Genomic DNA, 20,951 nt, shown 5'->3' with positions numbered 1-20,951 from the left:
CATTGATATGCATGCTGCTGTCCAACTTTCCCAAAACCACTTTCTGAAGAGACTCTCTTTTCCCCGTTGTATATTCTTGCCTCCTTTGTGGAAGATTAATCGACCATAGGTGTGTGGGTTTATTTCTGGGCTCTCTATTCTGTTTTGTTGATCCATATGTCTATTTTTACGCCAATACCATGCTGTTTTGATTACTGTGGCTTTGTAATATTTTCTCAAGTCTGGGAGGGCTATGCCTCCTGCCTTGTTCTTTTTCCTGAGGACTGCTTTGGCAATTCTGGGTCTTTTATTGTTCCATATAAATTTTAGAATTATTTGTTCTAGTTCTATGAAAAATGTCATGGGTAGTTTGATAGGGATTGTATTAAATCTGTAGATAGCTTTGGGTAGTATTGCCATTTTAACAATATTAATTCTTTCAATCCAAGAGCATGGGATACCTTTTCATTTCTTTGAATCATCTTTAATTTCCTTTATTGATGTTTTATAGTCCTCAGCATATAAGTCTTTCACCTCCTTAGTCAAGTTTATTCTAAGTATTCTAATTCTTTTGGTGAGATTTTAAAAGTTATTGTTTGTTTACATTCCTTTTCTGCTATATCATTGTTAGTGTAAAGAAATGCAACTGATTTCTTTATATTAATCTTGTATCCTGCTACCTTGCTGAATTCATTTATCAGTTCTAGTAGTTTTTGTGTGGAGTCTTTAGGATTTTCTATATATAGTATAATGTCATCTGCATATGGTGATGATTTTACCTCTTCCTTCCAATTTGGATACACTTTATTTCTTTATCTTGCCTGATTGCTGCAGCTAGGACTTCCAATACTATGTTGACTAGATGAAATGAGAGTGGGCATTCTTGTCCTGTTTTAGAGTTTAGTGGGATTGCTTTCAGCTTTTCACCATTGAGTATTATATTGGCTGTGGGTTTGTCATAAATAGCTTTTATTATGCTGAGGTACATACCCTCTATACCCGCTTTGGTAAGAGTTTTTATCATGAATGGATGTTGAATTTTGTCAAATGCTTTTACTGCACCTATTGAGATAATCATGTGTTTTTTCTTTTCTTTTGTTGATATGGTGTGTCAAATTGATTGATTTGTGTATGTTGAACTGTCCTTGTGAACTTGGGATGAATCCTACTTGGTCATGGTGTATGATCTTCTTTATGTGTTGTTGGATTCAGTTTGCTAGTATTTTGTTGGGAATTTTTGCATCTACATTCATCAAAGATATTGGCTTATAATTCTCTTTTTTGGTGGTATCTTTGTCTGATTTTGGTATCAGGGTGATGGTGGCTTCATAGAATGTCTTTGTAGTGTTCTCTCCTCTTCAATCTTCTGCAAGAGTTTAAGAAGGGTCAGCAAAATTCTTTTTATGTTTGATATGAAGACACATCTTTAGACCAAAAGTGTTTTGTATGTTCAATTTGTTCTAGATATTACTTAATGTACTGTTACAATATTTTTTTCCAGAGATATCCCTGTCCTATTTTACCTTCTGAAAAAATAGATTCTATTATTTGCCTAAAGTAGTCATTAAACTATGCCCCATCAAAATTATTTAGCTTCTGAGTATATAAGACTCTGCACAATTTATCCTATGAATGCGAGTTATAAATCAAGCTCCAATTGCTTGCTTAGAATACCATGCTGCACTTGCATGGAACAAACAACACCAGTGCTCTTCAATGGCACATATCTAAACAGTTGGAAAGTCATACCAAATATAAGAAAAGTTTTATGGAGATGAAAAAATTAAATTTAAGTCAACAGACATTTGCTTCTTTTTTGTGTGTGGTAAAATGCACATAACACAAAATGGCAACAGACATGTTTTATTCACTTATCATAATGTCATGTTGTATGCTAGGAGGTATGTTTAAACAAAAGCAAGATAGGCATGTTTCATCTCAAGAATAATATAGTGTATTCACATATATAACATAAAAATACAAACAATGACTACATTAGTCAAAATGGGTACATAAATCATAACTGCAGGCAAACATTAGGAGCTATCCAGGGTATCATGAATATATTGTCTCTCATCTCTAAAATAATCATGTAAGGTACTCATTTGTTTCCTCATTTTACAGATGACAAAATAGTGACTCAGACAGAATAAATTACTTTTCTGAAGTCACAACCACTAACTCTTTCCACTATATCATGCTCATTTTCTTACATAAATGTAGTTACTGAAAGTCATGATTTGATTACAGTGGCCCACAAATAGTATATCAGAATGGTTCATTGAGAAAGTGATGACAAAAGAAATTAAAAAAAAATAAAAGCTTTAACCTCCATGTTTCAATACATTATTTTGTTGAGTATTCTATGCTCCTGCCCTACTGTCCAATACTTTCTTTCTTTCGTCCATTGAGAATCATCATTTTTAATATTCCTGAAGAGAATGTGCTACAAATGTGAATACTGAAAGATGTTGAGGCAATATTGAGAACTACAGCTACAGATAAAAAGCCACATACTTAAGAAGTACCAGGTAGAGAACAATTAATTTTAAAAATCAAATCGGTTTCCATGTGTCATTCAACAACTTGCCTGGCTTTTAATTAAACTCAGAGAAGCAAAAGTGTTAATATTATTGACTGTATTTACATATAATTATCAAGTGCCTTAAACAAAAGACTATTCCTTTGGGTCTACCACCCCTATCAATCAGCTACATTTAGCAGTCAATCAAGCAGTCAGCTGGAGGGAGCAGTTCACCAGTGTTTGGCAGGACTGAAGGAATGTGAACAACAATGAACCATCTTGACAGGCATACTTGCTGTTGCTGGATTTGTTTTCAAGTGATGATATTAGAGGGAACTGAGCATTTTGAGTGGGTACAGGCTGTGTCAGCAAAACCATAAGTAAAACCATAAATGCTTAGCTAACAGAGGAAATGCCACATATAAGACATCATAAATATTTATTCACACAATGAATACATAAATAAATGCTTCGAGAATGTGGAACAAATGTCAATTGTGGGTCATAACTGTGTATGATACTGACACACACACACACATAATTTCTAATAAGTATATCACAATTTATAATATGTATAACATTATAAGTTGATAGATAGCAGAGGGCTTTTCAAAGCTATTTATGACATTTGCTTTTATTTTAGTTTTCTGAGGTTTGCATGCACAGCTTCTGCACAGGGAAGGATTGGGACCACAAAGCCCTCATCTCTTAATACTTAACTTACTCCTGCTTTGGAAGAATGCTTCACAAACTAAGAATGACAGTCTCCTATGGGTCTTTTGCAAGCACAGGTGTGCCCACACCAAAGCTTGCTGTCAGTACATTTTGGCGGACTCCCAGGGCTGTGTATGTATTCATGTACCTGAACATTCCCAGTAGGAAGAGCTTTTTTTTTTTTCCCACAAGAATAGCCCATAGGCTTTGTTGATATAATAGCAGTTTTTTATAATTCTCATTCTGTGAAACTCCTTAGTTATCATCAGATTTAGAGAAAAATTAGAAAGGCCTTCTTTAAAAAAAAAAAAGCATATGAAATTTTAGTGACTAAAGTGGGGCAATACAGTGAGAAAAAAGAAAAAAAAAAGATGAAGAAGAAAAACAAGCCAGGGTCAAGAAATACAAAGAGAACAAATAGGGTTGGTAGTGTGTAAATTACTGTAAATAAAAATGATAACTGGTAGTAGAGATACAGAAAAGGATGAGAAATATGGCTGAGTTATTGAAATGCTTAAGCCATGCATTTTGGGGAAATATTTCATTAACAAAATGGGAAATTCTTGTGTTTTAAAAGAAGGCTGACATGTATCTCTGTGAAGGAAGGACAATTACTCTTAGAAGAAAACACTCGTACTGTATTGTTGCTTGGAGAAGGGGAAAGCCCCCTTGCAGGTGTCAGGTGAGCAAAGAGAAGTAAAAGAAGTGCTATATTTCTCTGCATAATAACAATTGAGTTTCTGTAGAATATTCTGGAAGTTGTTGAGAAGATGGAAACAAGAAAAAGTGGCCCAAAGAGTGAGGGGGGGCCTCACTGAAATAAAATTTCCAATGAGACAGATTAATGAAGAATTTGGAACATTTAATTTTCTGTTTCCAGTTTAATTCCTTTTGCATGAGTCATAATTACCTCCCACACTTCCTGAACCTTCAAAAAATTCTAGTTCCTCCAGGATCCTGTGTTAGCAGTGTTTTGGGCATTGAAGGAATGGGGACTCTGTTCTCCAGCAGAGGCAGACTGAAGATAGTAGCCCTGAGAGCTAAAATTGGACTTGGGACCTGGCAAGCCGAAGAGACTCTTCTTCCCTGTTTCTACTTGAACCTTCAAAAGAATACTGGGGGGGATTCCCTGGTGGCACAGTGGTTGAGAGTCCGCCTGCCGATGCAGGGGACACGGGTTCGTGCCCTGGTCTGGGAAGATCCCACATGCTGTGGAGTGGCTGGGCCCGTGAGCCATGGTGGCTGAGCCTGTGCGTCCGGAGCCTGTGCTCTGCAACGGGAGAGGCCACAACAGTTAGAGGCCCGCGTACCACAAAAAAAGAAGAAAAAAAAAATACTGGGACAGCACTTTTCTTCCCAAACTGCATGGGATGGGAGCTTCAGCCATTTATGTAAGAATTAAAAGACAGGCTTATTGCAAAAAGTTGTAAGAGTTAGGTACATAAGACCAAAGTAAAAAGAAAATGAGAAAGAGGAAAAAATAAATATTCTCAAGACTACAACTTCATTATTCTTTTCTGATTCAGACACTCAACCTGTCTAAATTTAATAAGAGGAAAATGAAAAATGAAATAATTATGGTAAATTATGGTAATAACATAAAATGAGAGTTATATTAGAAACTCATGTTATTTTGAAAACCACCCTCCATGAATTACATTTTATTTCTATAAATATAGTGTTCTCATGTATATGTCACACAATGTACGAATCATTATGGAAGATATAAAGATGAGTAATGGAAATTCTCAAGGAGTTTGCATTCTAGGAATTCATTTTTCAACTATATGCATATTAAATATGTTGCTTTTATTTGTCAGGAATAGTTTTCTTTGTGATCTTGCAACTCACTAATGACTTTTTAAATGATGATCCCCCCAAATACTTAGTTTTCTAACAGCAGTTAGATACTAATTTTCTGTCATCCATTTAAGAAAGATCCTAAACTATAAGGTTACATGATTGACAGAAATACAAAAATTTTAAAAGGATGTTTATAGAAGACCAAAGATGAGGCACACGTTAGAAAGTGTAATAAAAATAACAATTACATAAAATCAAATTCGCAATTAAAAAAATCATGTTTTTCTACAGAACTTTTATAGACATAATTTTGTAGTTAAAGTTATGTAATATATCTCTTGAGTAAAGAAAATTAGAAACATATTTCCAAGTGTAAGTCACTATGTGGGATTTGGTTTGAAGGGCAGCAAAAACATAGTCGTGTCCACATCTTAAAGGAGCTGTCATAACATCACTTATGTGTAAAATCTAAAAACATTAAACTTGTAAAAAACAGGGAGTAAAATGGTGGTTATCAGGGAATGGAGGGACTGAGGGGATAAGAGTGATGGTCTTTAAGGGTATAAACTTGTAACAAGTAGTAAATAAGCCCTAGAAATCCAATGCAAAGTATAGTGGATATAGATAATCCTGTACCATATTTATGTAATGTGATATCACTACATTAGCAATCATATTATAATAGATACTAGATAGATAGATAGATAGATAGAAAGAAATAATATCATAATTCAGTCTAGATTTTATTTTAATTATCTAAGATATTTAATTAGGAGAAAATCTAAGGAAGCCAATGTGATTGCAGTACATTTCAGGGGAAGAAATAGCCTCTTAGAATAAATATAAATATACGGAGAAAAATTGAATTGCTTGGTGACTGCATTCCACAGATGATGCCTAATCAGGTATAAAGACTAAACAATACAATTGGAATATTTCCTGTCATCCATCTATTCAGTATTCAAAAATTAATTATCATGCAGCTAATAGGACTCAAGATACCAATGTATTAATTCCTGGCATTTTCTGCGACAGTCGCTATTGAGGAGCAGGATACACAGAGTGAAGTACAAAAGAAGATAAATCTATGTTTTTGTTTTATTTTACCAGGAAGAAATAGTATAAAACATGTTCTAATTAACCAACAGTGATTCCTATCATTTCCTATCACTTCTATTTTACAGTCAGTGAAATTATTGTTTTCCCTTCCTGGTAACAGCTAGTAAACTTTGTTACAAGAAGTTGATATTTGTGAAAAGGCAGATTCAATTGGTTTCATTTCTTTGTTTGCTTGTTCAACAGCTTTATTTAAGTTTAATATACATACTATGAAATTCCCTTAAGTGTCCAATTTAAGTCCATTCAATTATATGAATCCGTCTAAGGCTAAAACAAACAGTTTAACTGACTAACACAGAACACTAATCTTTAATTTTGTTTCATGAGAACTATACCCATAGCAATTCAATTCAATAGATATTATCAATTTCGTTCATGTCATAGGACATGTTGATATCCTTGCTACGGAGAAAGAGAGTTATCGGACATCTATAGTGTCTTTAAAATACTTTGCTACTTCAAGACGACAGTAATTTTTTTTTTCAAATATGCATTCTCAATGGAGTATTAGAGAAAACTGCCTTTGGTTCTATTCTTTGATGTCACAAATATCAACTTTTAGTATAACTTTTGATATTTAACTTAAGCCAGTATGACAAATTTCCTTTTCCAGTTTAGTACTGGTATGAGAACTGTAAAATGGCTACTCATACACAGAGAGCAGGGTGCTCTCTGTGGATCATGGATTTTGAATTGAGAGGAATGAATGTTATCTCGGGGAGCCCGCTCTACACCTGCCTGGGCAGTGCATTGTGCTATCAAGGTGATTTATCGTCCTGCAAACGCACATTTCACAAAGATCCAGCTATCAGCATTGAATGTGCCTGTACATAAAAATAACAAATCCAGAGTGACAACCCTGCCAGCTTCTTGTTCAGCAATGTTTTGCATGTAACTTTTATCTTGTGTACTTGTTGCATGATCAAAAAATTGCTACCGTACCGCCAACAATTACATTTGTTTGTTTTTTTAACATCTTTATTGGAGTATAAGTGCTTTACAATGTTGTGTTTGTTTCTGCTATATCACAAAGTGAGTCAGCTATATGTATACATATATACCCATATCCCCTCCCTCTTGTGTCTCCCTCCCACCCTCCCTATCCCACCCTTCTAGGTGGTCACAAAGCACCAAGCTGATCTCCCTGTGCTATGCGGCTGCTTCCCACTAGCTATCTATTTTACATTTGGTAGTGTATATATGTCAATTCTACTTAAATCTAGAAGATTGAAAGACCAAAAGAGGAAGCACTGGCACCTGTATAGAGATAACAAAACTTTCCTAAAAACCCCCAGGGGTCTTTCCTTTATATCTCACTGACCAGAACTGGGTCACAGAGGCTGTGGGGAGGCTAGGAAATCTAATTTTTTAACTGAGTTATGTCACTACACAGAAAATCAGAATTCTGATAGGATCAGCAAAGTAAGAAATCAGTATTGAGTGGACAACCACTTGTGTCTACCATAGTGTGATAACTATTTCTTAAATGCTATATAAAATGGACTTCTTGTGTTATTAATCCCCATACACTCTGCTGTAGTTCAGGAACTCTTTAGAATTCTTTCCTAAAGAAGACAAAGTATGACAATATTTCTTTCAGTAAATTGATGATATGACACAGCTTTGAATTACTGCATTGCATTTTTCTCTAAGAGAGGCGAATTTTTTAACATTGGGATTACCAATCAATATTTTTGTGTGTTAGGTACTCAATCATAGGAAAATTATTTGAAAATGTTTGTGCATGCAATTATTATTATTATGTGAATTAGGGATGGACTATGAAGGAGAAAAACTGACAAAACATATTCTACTGTGGAATACTCTACCTTCTACAGATATTGTGGGCCATAATTAAATGTTTTAACTTCTTAGTTATTAATAAATATAAAATATTGTTATGGGGAAAAACTGTGTACAAGTAGATTTTCATATAGAATTATGAAAAATTAATATTGAAATCTATAAAACATTTAAAAAGGCTTTACATCTTTTAAACAAACATATATAATGATTTTCTACAAACAGTTTTTGTTCATTTTTGAAATGAAATACATTTGAAGTTAAATACTGAGGTTAAATACAACCAAAATTGCTGATGTATTTAATTACATCATGCAGACTGAAGAATGTTACAAACTTTGTTTTCAGTTACACCCTAGAAAATGCATTGAGGCCCTCCACCAAGTGCTTTTTTAATAGATGATTGATTTCTACTACAAGAAGTTAAGATAAGCTCATTTTTGAGAATCAAAGCTATTATTGGTTAAGACCTAAGCATTAAAGACAATTACTCCACAGTAAGCATGCCACTTTGCCTCATCTAGAGACACTATTCTGAGTTGGGACAGTCATATTTAAGCTAAAAGGCTAGTTATTTTGCCTAATTTATTTCCCTTTAAATTACCATTCCACATTTTCTAAAAGCATTTTTCTCTTATTAATAATATTTATAGGGGAGACCTTCAAGATGGTAGAGGAGTAAGATGTGGAGATCAACTTTCTCCCCACAAATATATAAAAAAATCAATTACATGTGGAACAACTCCTACAGAACACCTACTGAATGCTGGCAGAAGACCTCAGGCTTCCCAAAAGGCAAGAAACTCCCCGTGTACCTGGGTAGGGCAAAAGAAGAAAAGGAAAAACAGAGACAAAAGAATAGGGATGGGACCTGCACCTCTGGGAGGGAGCTGTGAAGGAGGAAAAGTTTCCACACACTAGGAAGCCCCTTCACTGGCAGAGACAGCGGGTGGGTGGGTGGGGAAGCTTCGGAGCCATGGAGGAGAGTGCAACAACAGGGGTGCGGAGGGCAAAGCGGAGAGATTCCCACACAGAGGATTGGTGCCGACCAGCACTCACCAACCCAAGAGGCTTGTCTCCTCACCCGCCAGGACGGGCATGGCTGGGAGCTGAGGCTTGGGCTTCGGAGGTCAGATCCAAGGGAGAGGACTGGGGTTGGCTGCATGAACACAGCCTGAAGGGGGCTAGTGTGCCACAGCTAGCCGGGAGGGAGTCTGGGAAAAAGTCTGGAACTGCCTAAAAGGCAAGAGACCATTGTTTCAGGGTGTGCGAGGAAAGGAGAATCCTTCTCTGTCTCCCCACAGAAGGCAGAGCACCACCTAAATGAGCTCCAGAGGTGGGTGTGAGCCGTGGCTATCAGCTTTGACCCCAGAGACGGGCATGGAATGCTAACACTGCTGCTGCAGCCACCAAGAATCCTGTGTGCAAGCACAGGTCACTATCCACACCTCCTCTCCCGGGAGCCAGTGCAGCCGCCACTGCCAGTGTCCCATGATCCGGGGACAACTTCCCCGGGAGAACACACGGTGTACTGCAGGCTGTTGCAACGTCATGTTGGGCTCTGCTGCTGCAGGCTTGCCCCGCATTCCAATTATGACTAGAGTACCCTTCCCTCTCCCCAGACTGAGTGAGCCAGAGCCCCCTAATCAGCCACTCCTTTAACGCCCTCCTGTCTGGGCAGGAAACAGACACCCCCAGGTGACTGACATGCATAGGCAGGGCCAATCCAAAGCTGAAACCCAGGGGCTGTGCAAACAAAAAGGAGAAAGGGAAATTTCTCCCAGCAGCTTCAGATTAAAACCCCACAATCAACTTATTGAACCCTGCATCTGTGGAATACCTGAATATACAATGAATTTTCCCAAAATGGAAGTGGTAGACTTTGGGAGCAACTGTAGACTTGGGGTTTGCTTGCTGTCTCTGATTTGTTTATGGTTTTTATGTTTACCTTAGTTTAGTTTTTAGTGCTTGTTATCACTGATGGATTTGATTATTGGTTTGGTTGCTCTCTTCTTTTTTTTAAATTTTTTTTTAAATTTTATTATTTTTTTCTTTTTTCTCTTTTTGTGAGTGTTCATATGTATGCTCTTTTTGTGCGAATTTTTCTCTTTAGGTTTGCTTTTACCATTTGTTCTGGGGTTCTGGCTGTTCATTTTTTGTTGTTGTTTGTTTGTTTTCTTCTTATGAGTGTGTGTGTATGTTTCTTTTTGTGATTTTTGTCTGTTTAGTTATGCTTTTACCATTTGGTTTGGGGTCTTATGTGTTCTTTTTCTTTTCTTTTCTTTTCTTACTTTTCCTCTAAGCCGTGTGGCTGGCAGGGTCTTAGTGCTCTGGCTGGGTGTCAGGGCTGAGCCTCTGAGGTGGGACAGCCAAGTCCAGGACATTGGACCATCAGAGACCACCAGGACCCATGTAATACCAATCAGCGAGAGCTCTCTCAGAGATCTCAGTCTCAACACTAAGACCCAGCACCAGCCAATGGCCAGGACACTCCAGTGCTGGATGCTCCATGCTAAACTAGCAATATAGGAACACAAGCCCACCCATTAGTAGAGAGGCTGCCAAAAGTCATACTAAATTTACAAACATCCCAAAAAACACCACCGGACGTGGCCATGCCCAACAGAAGGACAAGATTCAGCACCACCCACCAGAACACAGACACCAGCCCTCTCCACCAGGAAGCCTACACAAACCACTGAACCAACATCACCCACTGGGGCAGACACCAAAAACAATGCAAACTACGAACATGCAGCCTGAGAAAAGGAGACCACAAACACAGTAAGTTATACAAAATGAGAAGACAGAGAAATATGAGGAAGATGAAGGAGCAAAGTAAAAACCCACCAAACCAAACAAATGAAGAGGAAATAGGCAGTCTACCTGAAAAAGAATTCAAAGTAATGATAGTAAAGATGATCCAAAATCTTGGAAATAGAATAGAGAAAATACAAGAAATGCTTAACAAGGACCTAGAAGAACTAAAGAGCAAACAATGATGAACGACACAATAAATGAAATTAAAATTTCTCTAGAAGGAATCAATAGCGGAATAATTGAGGCAGAAGAACAGATAAGTGACCTGGAAGACAAAATAGTGGAAATAACAGCCTCAGAGCGGAATAAAGAAAAAAAGAATGAAAAGAATTGAGGATAGTCTCAGAGACCTCTGGGACAATGTTAAATGCGCCAACATTCGAATTATAGGGGTCCCAGAAAAAGAATAGAAAAAGAAAGGGACTGAGAAAATATTTGAAGAGATTATAGTTGAAAACTTCCCAAACATGAGAAATAGTCAATCAACTCCAGGAAGCACAGAGTGTCCCATACAGAATAAATCCAAGGAGAAACATACTGAGACACATATTAATCAAATATTCAAAAATTAAATACAAAGAAAAAATATTAAAAGCAGCAAGGGAAAAGCAACAAATAATATACAAGGGAATCCTCATAAGGTTAACAGCTGATCTTTCAGCAGAAACTCTGCAAGCCAGAAGGGAATGGGAGGACATATTTAAAGTGATGAAAGGGAAAAACGTACAACCAAGATTACTCTACCCAACAAGGATCTCATTCATATTCGACAGAGAAATTAAAACCTTTACAGACAAGCAAAAGTTAAGAGAATTCAGCACCACCAAACCAGCTTTACAGCAAATGCTAAAGGAACTTCTCTAGACAGGAAACACAAAAGAAGGAAAAGACCTACAATAACAAACACAAAACAATTAAGAAAATGGTAATAGGAACATACTTATTGATAATTACAGTAAATGTAAATGGATTAAATGCTCCAACCAAAAGACAAACACTGGCTGAATGGATACAAAAACAAAACATGTATATATGCTGTCTACAAAAGACTCACTTCAGACATAGGGGCAGACTGAAAGTGAGGAGATGGAAAAAAGATATTCCATGCAAACGGAAATCAAAAGAAAGCTAGAGTAGCAATTCTCATATCACACAAAATAGACTTTAAAATAAAGATTATTACAAGAGACAAAGAAGGACATTACATAATGATCAAGGGGTCATTCCAAGAAGAAGATATAACAATTGTAAATATTTGTTTACAATTACAACGCACCCAACATAGAAGCACTTCAATACATAAGACAAATGTTAACAGCTATAAAAGGGGAAATTGACAGTAACACAGGGGACTTTAACACCCCACTTTCACCAATGGACAGATCATCCAAAATGAAAATAAATACGGAAACATAGGCTTTAAATGACACATTAAACAAGATGGATTTAACTGATATTTATAGGAGATTCCATATAAAAACAACACAATACACTTTCTTCTCAAGTGCTCATGGAACATTCTCCAGGATAGATCATATCTTGGGTCACAAATCAAGCCTTGGTAAATTTAAGAAAATTGAAATTGTATCGAGAATCTTTCCTGACCACAACACTATGAGACCAGATAGCAATTACAGGAAAAAACAATGTAAAACATAGAAACACATGGAGGCTAAACAATACACTACTAAATAACCAAGAGATCATGAAGAAATCAAAGAGGAAATCAATGAACACCTAGAAACAAATGACAAAGAAAACACGAAGACCCAAAACATATGGGATGTAGCAAAAGCAGTTCTAAGAGGGAAGTTTAGAGCAATACAATCCTACCTCAAGAAACAAGAAACACCTCAAATAAACAACCTAACCTTACACCTAAAGCAATTAGAGGAAGAAGAACACACACACACAAAAAAACCAAAGTTAGCAGAAGGAAAGAAATCATAAAGATCAGATCAGAGATAAATGAAAAAGAATGGAAGGAAATGACAGCAAAGATCAACAAAACTAAAATCTGGTTCTTTGGGAAGATCAACAAAATTGATAAACCATTAGCCAGACCCATCAAGAAAAGAAGGGAGAAGACTTAAATCAACAGAATTAGAAATGAAAAAGAAGTAACAACTGACACTGCAGAAATCTAACGGATCATGATAGATTACTAGATGCAACTATATGCCAATACAATGGATAACCTGGTTGAAATGGACAAATTCTTAGAAAAGTAGAACCTTCTAAAACTGAACCAGGAGGAAATAGAAAATATGAACAGACAAATCACAAGCACTGATAATAAGACTGTGATTAAAAATCTTCAAACAAACAAAAGCCCAGGGCAAGATGCCTTCACAGGTGAATTCTATCAAACATTTAGAGAAGAGCTTACACCTACCCTTCTCAAACTCTTCAAAAATATAGCAGAGGGAGGGACACTCCCAAACTCATTCTACCATGCCACCATCACGCTGATGCCAAAACCAGACAAAGATGCCACAAAAAAAGAAAACTACACACCAATATCACTGATGAACATAGATGTAAAAATCATCAACAAAATACTAACAAACAGAATCCAACAGCACATTAAATGGATCATACACCATGATCAAGTGGGGTTTATCCCAGGAATGCAAGGACTCTTCAATATATGCAAATCAATCAATGTAATACACCATATTAACAAAATGAAGGACAAAACCACATGATAATCTCAACAGATGCTTAAAAAACTTTTGACAAAATTAAACACCCATTTATGATGAAAACTCTCCAGAAAGTAGGGATAGAAGGAAATTGCCTCAACATAATAAAGGCCTTTATGACAAACCCACAGCCAACATCATTCTCAATGGTGAAAAGCTGAAACCATTTCCACTAAGATCAGGAAGAAGACAGGGTTGTCCATTCTCACCACTATTATTCAACACAGTTTTGGAAGTGTTAGCCATGGCAATCAGAGAAGAAAAGGAAATAAAAGGAATCTAAATCAGAAAAGAAGAAGTAAAAGTGACACTGTTTGCAGATGATATGATACTATACATAAAGATTCCTAAAGATGCTACCAGAAAACTACTAGAGCTAATCAATGAATTTGGTAAAGTAGCAGGATACAAAATTAATGCACAAAAATCTCTAGCATTCATATACACTAATGATGAAAAATCTGAAACAAAATTAAGAAAACACACCCATTTACCATTGCAACAAAAAGAATAAAATACCTAGGAATAAACCTACCTAAGGACACAAAAGACCCATATGCAGAAAATTATAAAAACCCTGGAGAGATATACCATATTCATGGATGGGAAGAATCAACATTGTGAAAATGACTATACTACCCAAAGCAATCTACAGATTCAGTAGATTCCTATCAAACTACCAATGGCATTTTTCACAGAACTAGAACTAAAAATTTTATAGTTTGTATGGAAACACAAAAGACCCTGAATAGCCAAAGCAATTATGAGAAAGAAAAACTGAGCTGGAAGAATCAGGCTCCCTGACTTCAGATTATACTACAAAGCTACAGTAATCAACACAGTATGGTTCTGGCACCAAAACAGAAATACAGATCAATGGAACAGGATAGAAAGCCCAGAGATAAACCCACACATATATGGTCACCTTATCTTTGATAAAGGAGGCAAGAATATACAGTGGAGAAAAGACAGCCTCTTCAATAAGTGGTGCCGGGAAAATTGGCCAGCTACATGTAAAAGAATGAAATTAGAACACTTCCTTACACCATACACAAAAATAAACTCAAAATGGATTCAAGACCTAAATGTAAGGCCAGACACTATCAAACTCTTAGAGGAAAACATAGGCAGAACACTCTATGACATAAATCACAGCAAGATCTTTTTTGACCCACCTCCTAGAGAAAAGGATATAAAAACAAAAATAAACAAATGGGACCTAATGAAACTTTAAAACTTTTGCACAGCCAAGGAAACCATAAACAAGATGAAAAGACAAACCTCAGAATGGGAGAAAATATTTGCAAATGAAGCAACTGACAAAGGATTAATCTCCAAAATATACAAGCAGCTCATGCAGCTCAATATCAGAAAAATCAAACAACCCAATCCAAACATGGGCAGAAGACCTAAATAGACATTTCTCCAAAGAAGATATACACATTGCCAACAAACACATGAAAGGATGCTCAACATCACTAATCATTAGTGAAATGCAAATCAAAACCACAATAAGGTATCTTCTCACGCTGGTTAGAATGGCCATCATCAAAAAATCTACAAACAATAAAAGCTGGAGAGGATGTGGAGATAAGGAAACCCTCTTGCACTGTTGGTGGGAATGTAAATTGATATAGCCACTATGGAGAACAGTATGGAGGTCCCTTAAAAAACTAAAAATAGAACTACCATATGACCCAGCAATCCCACTACTGGGCATATACCCTGAGAAAACCATAATTCAAAAAGAAATATGTACCACGATATTCACTGCAACACTATTTACAATAGTTTGGACATGGAAGCAACCTAAGTGTCCATCGACAGATGAATGGATAAAGAAGATGAGGCACATGTATACAATGGAATATTACTCAGCCATAAAAAGAAATGAAATTGAGTTATTTGTAGTAAGGTGGATGGACCTAGAGTCTGTCATACAGAGTAAAGTAAGTCAGAAAGAGAGAAACAAATACTGTATGCTAACACATATATAAGAATCTAAAAAAAAATGCTTCTGATGAACCTAGGGGTAGGACAGGTATAAAGATGCAGACATAGAGACTGGACTTGAGGATATGGGGAGGGGGAAGGGTAAGCTGGGCCGAAGTGAGAGAGTAGCATTGACATATATGCACCAAAAAATGTAAAATCGCTAGTGGGAAGCAGCTGCATATCACAGGGATGTCAGTTCGGTGCTTTGTGACCACTTAGTGGGGTAGGATAGGGAAGGTGGGAAGGAGGATCAACAGGGAACGGATATGGGGATATATGTATACACATAGCAGATTCACAGCAGAAACTAACACAACATTGTAAATCAGTTATACTCCAAGAAAGATGTTAAAAAGAAAAAGACTAGATTAATCATTTCAGTGGAGAATTAAAAGTGATAAAAAAGGCAATTTTAAAACTAAATAAAGGCTTCCCTGGTGGTGCAGTGGTTGAGAGTCCACCTGCCGATGCAGGGGACACAGGTTATTGCCCTGGTCCGGGAGGATCCCACGTGCCACAGAGCGGCTGGGCCCGTGAGCCTAGGCCGCTGGGCCTGCGCGTCTGGAGCCTGTGCTCTGCAGTGGGAGAGGCCACGGCAGTGAGAGGCCCATGTACCGCAAAAAAAGAAACAAAACTAAATAAAAAAATTACAATAAGCAAGAAAAAAATATTTATAAAGACAAATTTCTTTGAAATTTCAGAAAAGGAATTTACATAAGATTTAATAGTGGAACTCATTTTTTAAAATTTTGTTTGGTTATTTGGACTAAAAAAATTCTTCCAAATGAAATTTTTTTTTTCTACTTTAGATGGACTCTTTCAAACTCATCATGGTGAACTACATAGTAATTTTGGAAATTCTTGTCAATGTTAAAGGAAAGATAGCAAAATGAGAGAACCTTACTGAGTACCTATGTTTTTCCAGTGACTGGATAAAGTAACAGCATTGCATTACCCTCCTCACTGGAATCGACATTTTCATTATAAATATACATACAAGGAAACTAGAACATAAAATTTAAGTAGCTTGATAAATTTACTATGGTACTAAGTACATCCTAAGATTTGACTATGAAGTATTCCCAAGTCATTTTGGAATAACCCTTGGTATTTTAGAAAAATAATAAATATGAATTACTTCACTATACTAATTAAACTATAACATGACTAAATATTTGTTTTCATAGGAAGGACAAATAAGTATTTCTTTATTATATTTACAATAATGCCTTTTAAAAATAAGTAGTAATATTATTTGTGCCTTTAGAACCAATAGGCATCACTAGGTGTAGTGCATTTGATTTGATGTCAACTGCCCTGTTCCCTGTGGAATGCATGTCATTAATGCAGAAAGGTTTGACAGACAAGAGATTTGAAACCAATGTCTACCCTTTTTTAACATCATGTCACAGAAACATTCAAGTACTAAAGTGAACTAGAAGTGTTGAAAACAATCTGGTATGTTCTTTGTATCAATATATAATTAAAAGGTAGCCTTTCTAGTCTTACTATTCTTATGTATCTGAAAATTAAATGTAGGATTTATCAACAGAAATGTTTTAAGCTACTATATTTTCTAATTAAATATTCATTTTAAATAAGTAAAAATTAATAAAGATTGTATGAAAAATGATTCACAATTTAAAATATAAGTGCATCTATATTAAACTGCATAAATGTGTCAGTAGTCTTTATTAGGTGTGTGGCAGAAAACCACTATTAGTGCCATTTATACAGAATCCAACATTGACTCTCACTGATTTATGTTTCATATTAATTATGGTCAAAAGAGCTGGTATTCACCTCTGCTAGCACTGTAAACAGTTGTAAATAAAGAATAAATAGGATTTTGTAAACCTGCATACCCTTGTTTTCCCTGACATCAGGTTTTACTCCAGGTTTTCATGTTTCCTGAATTGATCATAAAGAAGATTCAACACATTTCCGTGTGAAATAGGTACAGGCATACTTTAACATATATGTACCAGCTAAAATAACAAGAAGTATTTCATAAGTTGTGGACTATAAAACAGCTAGTGGAGAAAATCATCAAGTGGCTATAAATACCACGACCATTAAAAGATATGCATTCTCATTTAAAAACCTCATACCTGCCTTTTGTGAATCCTCCATTCTAAGACCCTGGAAAGAAACATGGTAGGTTTCTGGTTTTGTCTTCGACCTAAGTCAAGGGAAGTAGTTATTTTATAGCAACTCAATCATCAAGCTTCTATTATCACCTCCTGACCTAAATTTTGTAGTTTCTAAAGAAACAAAGAGTTCTTGTACACATAAATTTATTTTTAAAGCAGTTGACAGTGTATTAACTGGAGTACGATTGAGATTTGAGTTGTGTTAATAAACAACCATAAGCTCAGATTTCTCTTCACTTCAGTTCTCTGACCACTTCATATGGCTTTCTTACTCAGCTGCCTTCCTCAAAATAACTTGCTTAGGGTCAGTAGTTTTCATGAACATTAAAATGGTTCCTCCATACAATAACTCTAAAAGTGTTTTCTTGCTGAATTAAAATGAATATATTTAAGTAGAATTATCCTCATAAAGCCTATATTAACACGATTTCTACATGAGTCTGGCTGGAAATATTACATGTCTTTTACAATTCATTGTCATCTCAGTTATTTTTTCATAGCCTTCTGTATCTTTCAAATAGTAGTTAATGTTAAATCACTCATTAATGGGTATTCCTCTTTTGTTGTTATACATTAAGCAAACATCATGAAATAGTTTCTGCAACAAAACTTATTTGAAACAATAAATTATTCACAAGATTTATGTTTCATCATATTGATTAATGGAATTCCAGTAGAAAACAATACATACCTTATTAAACAAATTGTGTATAGTATAGCGACTCAAGAGCCACAAAATTATTTTCTCTGAATACAGTAATTCATATATAGTTAATATAATAGGAAGCAAGGCCTCATTGGCAGCTTGTCATTGGAAAATTAGGTTAAGTACCAAGATGTACCTTTTAACATGATGGAAACAAGGCAATCTAAAGTCCTGATCTTAACCATAATCACTCACAACTCTATTTGGGCACAAAAGTTCTGATTTATTATAATTTGTCTTCATCGAAAGTACTAATTGGAAACGTTATCATATAGTCATGTTAAATGAAAGGATAGAATTAAAGTATTACTATTAAAATGTACATTTTTAAGTAACTACTATCCCAACATTTATTATATAACATCTCATCTATAGCAACTGATTCCTTAGTTCTAAGTATGTTTGTATTTTATTCCAGTTATTTAAGGCACAATTTTCACTAAATTCATTAGTTCTAAGGATGTTTAATTGCATTGTAAGAGGTCTTTTAAGCTTAAATTACCAAAAAAGTCTTAGCTTTGAAGAGAATACTCAGCATTTTGTTTTCTAATCGCTCTTAACACTTTCTACAGACAGCAGGCTAAGAGATTTGCATATTTGAACAATCTTTGTAGTATAGCATATAACCGTAGACTTCCATGATGCTTCAGACAATACAATATTGAAATTAAAACATATCAACATGGAGGCATACACTTCATTCAATAAATCATTTTGCTTAAAGAAAGGAAGAAAAAATTGTAGGAGCAAAGATCATTTCAATAGAGCAGTACCTGAATAGCAGCCTATTTATATTTAAGATAATTATTTTTGTTTCCTGAAGTACTTAATTAACCCATAATAAATATGTACAACCAAATGCAATTTTTATTTGAATATTGTGTTTGATGTATTTGCTTCACTAAAACACAAGCTACAGCAGAGTCTAACACTAGTCAAATCTTGTCCTCAGTGGCCTGTTTTCTTTGTCCAAAGTAAATATGCATGCACGCACACACACATCTACCTGCATGTGCTCACACCAACACATGCAAACACTCAGATAACTCAAACATACACTAACACAGAGAATTTGGTATTTGGTATTAAAGAAGATCAAGAAGTGTGTGGAAAGTTTTAAAATCCATATAAGATGTCTATACCCTAGCCATGTTCTATTAAGTAAATATAATATTTATGTATAAATAAAAATTTGGCTTTCTATAAGGACAGTTGAGTAAATCGAGGTATGTGTGTGCATGCATGAACATGTGTTTGTGCAATCCTAAAACAAGGTAACTGGAACAGTCTCCTCATTTCTTTCCTTTAGGAAGATGCATATTTAAAGTGAGAAATACACATCTTTCTTCTTTAAAAGAACCATGGTTATTGGGAAAGTACCACAAAATGAGCAATGCTATTGTCAAATAATGATTTGGCTTAAGATTTTCTATCACTACAATGGCTACCATATTACAATATGTAAGTGCATTAAATCAACATTTTGTACCCCTTAAATTTACAGTGTTATATGTCAAATACACCTCAATAAAAAATATTTTCAATTAATTTAAAAGTCTCCTACCAGAACAACATGCATGTACATATATATATATGTATATGTATATACATACACGTATATATGTATATATGTATATATATACATATATATAGAGAGATATATAATTTTTGTCCCAGAATTTTGATTATTCGGTTAATAAACAATTTTATTTCTAACTATTCAGTAATAGCTTAGTACTACAAGAACTTATATATCTCATATTCACTTTAGGTCACATTATGTTATTTATTTTTATTATCTCCCAATTCTTATTTTTTATTTCACTTAATTAAATATTATAATTAATTTTATAATTGTAATGCATATAATATGTGGATATATATGTGTATATTCTTCATTTACATATCTATATCTATACACCTTTTTCATTCTTTTCTTCTTAAATTATAGAAATTTAAGGGGTTAAGCAGTATGTCTGAGATCTCTTCCTGCCCAGTGTACTTTGTGTTGGAGTGCACCAGGGAAAGAGAGAAGGCACCTTCTTGTAAACATGAAAATGACAATCCTCCTAGCAATCTAATGGCATTAACTATTGGAGTATGACTGTCCATAGCATCATTTCAGCTGATGTACCTCACTGCCTGAGACAATGGTTAATAAACTGTAATCTGTAGACTTACTGAGCAGGGTTCCCTGAAAAATTGTTGTAAGCTATATAACAATATGAGGATAAGGGGATATTTATGACCAAATATGACTCTTTTGTGTTAGTTATGTGGCAGTGCCCTTTACTTGAAGATCTCACATGTTAACTTGATTCAGAATTCATCTCACATGACCAGAAAGGACCCAGGAAGCTGCTGGAATATCCTGGACCTCTCTCTGCTCCATCTGTGTCTCCTGATTATGTACGTTCTTGAAACTGTTTATTAAACTTGAAACACTTCATACTGAACATTTAGCTACATTAAAAATGGGTTTATATTTAGCTTTAGCTGAGTTTCTATTTACAAATTTTTTGTCAATAGGCCATGAGTTTTTGTGGTTTTTAGACTATGCTGTTATAACATAGACCTAAAATGAATTTTTGAGTATCCTTCATTTTCATTTTGACATCACATAATATAAT

At 35.2% G+C, this 20,951-nt stretch overlaps 1 protein-coding gene across 1 annotated transcript in view; it reads right to left on the bottom strand.

The window, feature by feature from the left end:
- The window catches only part of CDH18 (cadherin 18), a gene marked incomplete at both ends in the record, with an annotated part of 348,690 nt that overhangs the window by 212,137 nt on the left and 115,602 nt on the right, over positions 1 to 20,951 (bottom strand). The gene's annotated exons all lie outside the window — the stretch shown is intronic.

Source organism: Leucopleurus acutus (genome assembly GCF_964270905.1).
Source record: "Leucopleurus acutus genome assembly, chromosome: 3".
Lineage (NCBI taxonomy): Eukaryota > Metazoa > Chordata > Mammalia > Artiodactyla > Delphinidae > Leucopleurus > Leucopleurus acutus.
Note: the sequence above shows the minus strand (reverse complement) of the source record. Positions and strands in the feature narration are given on the sequence as shown.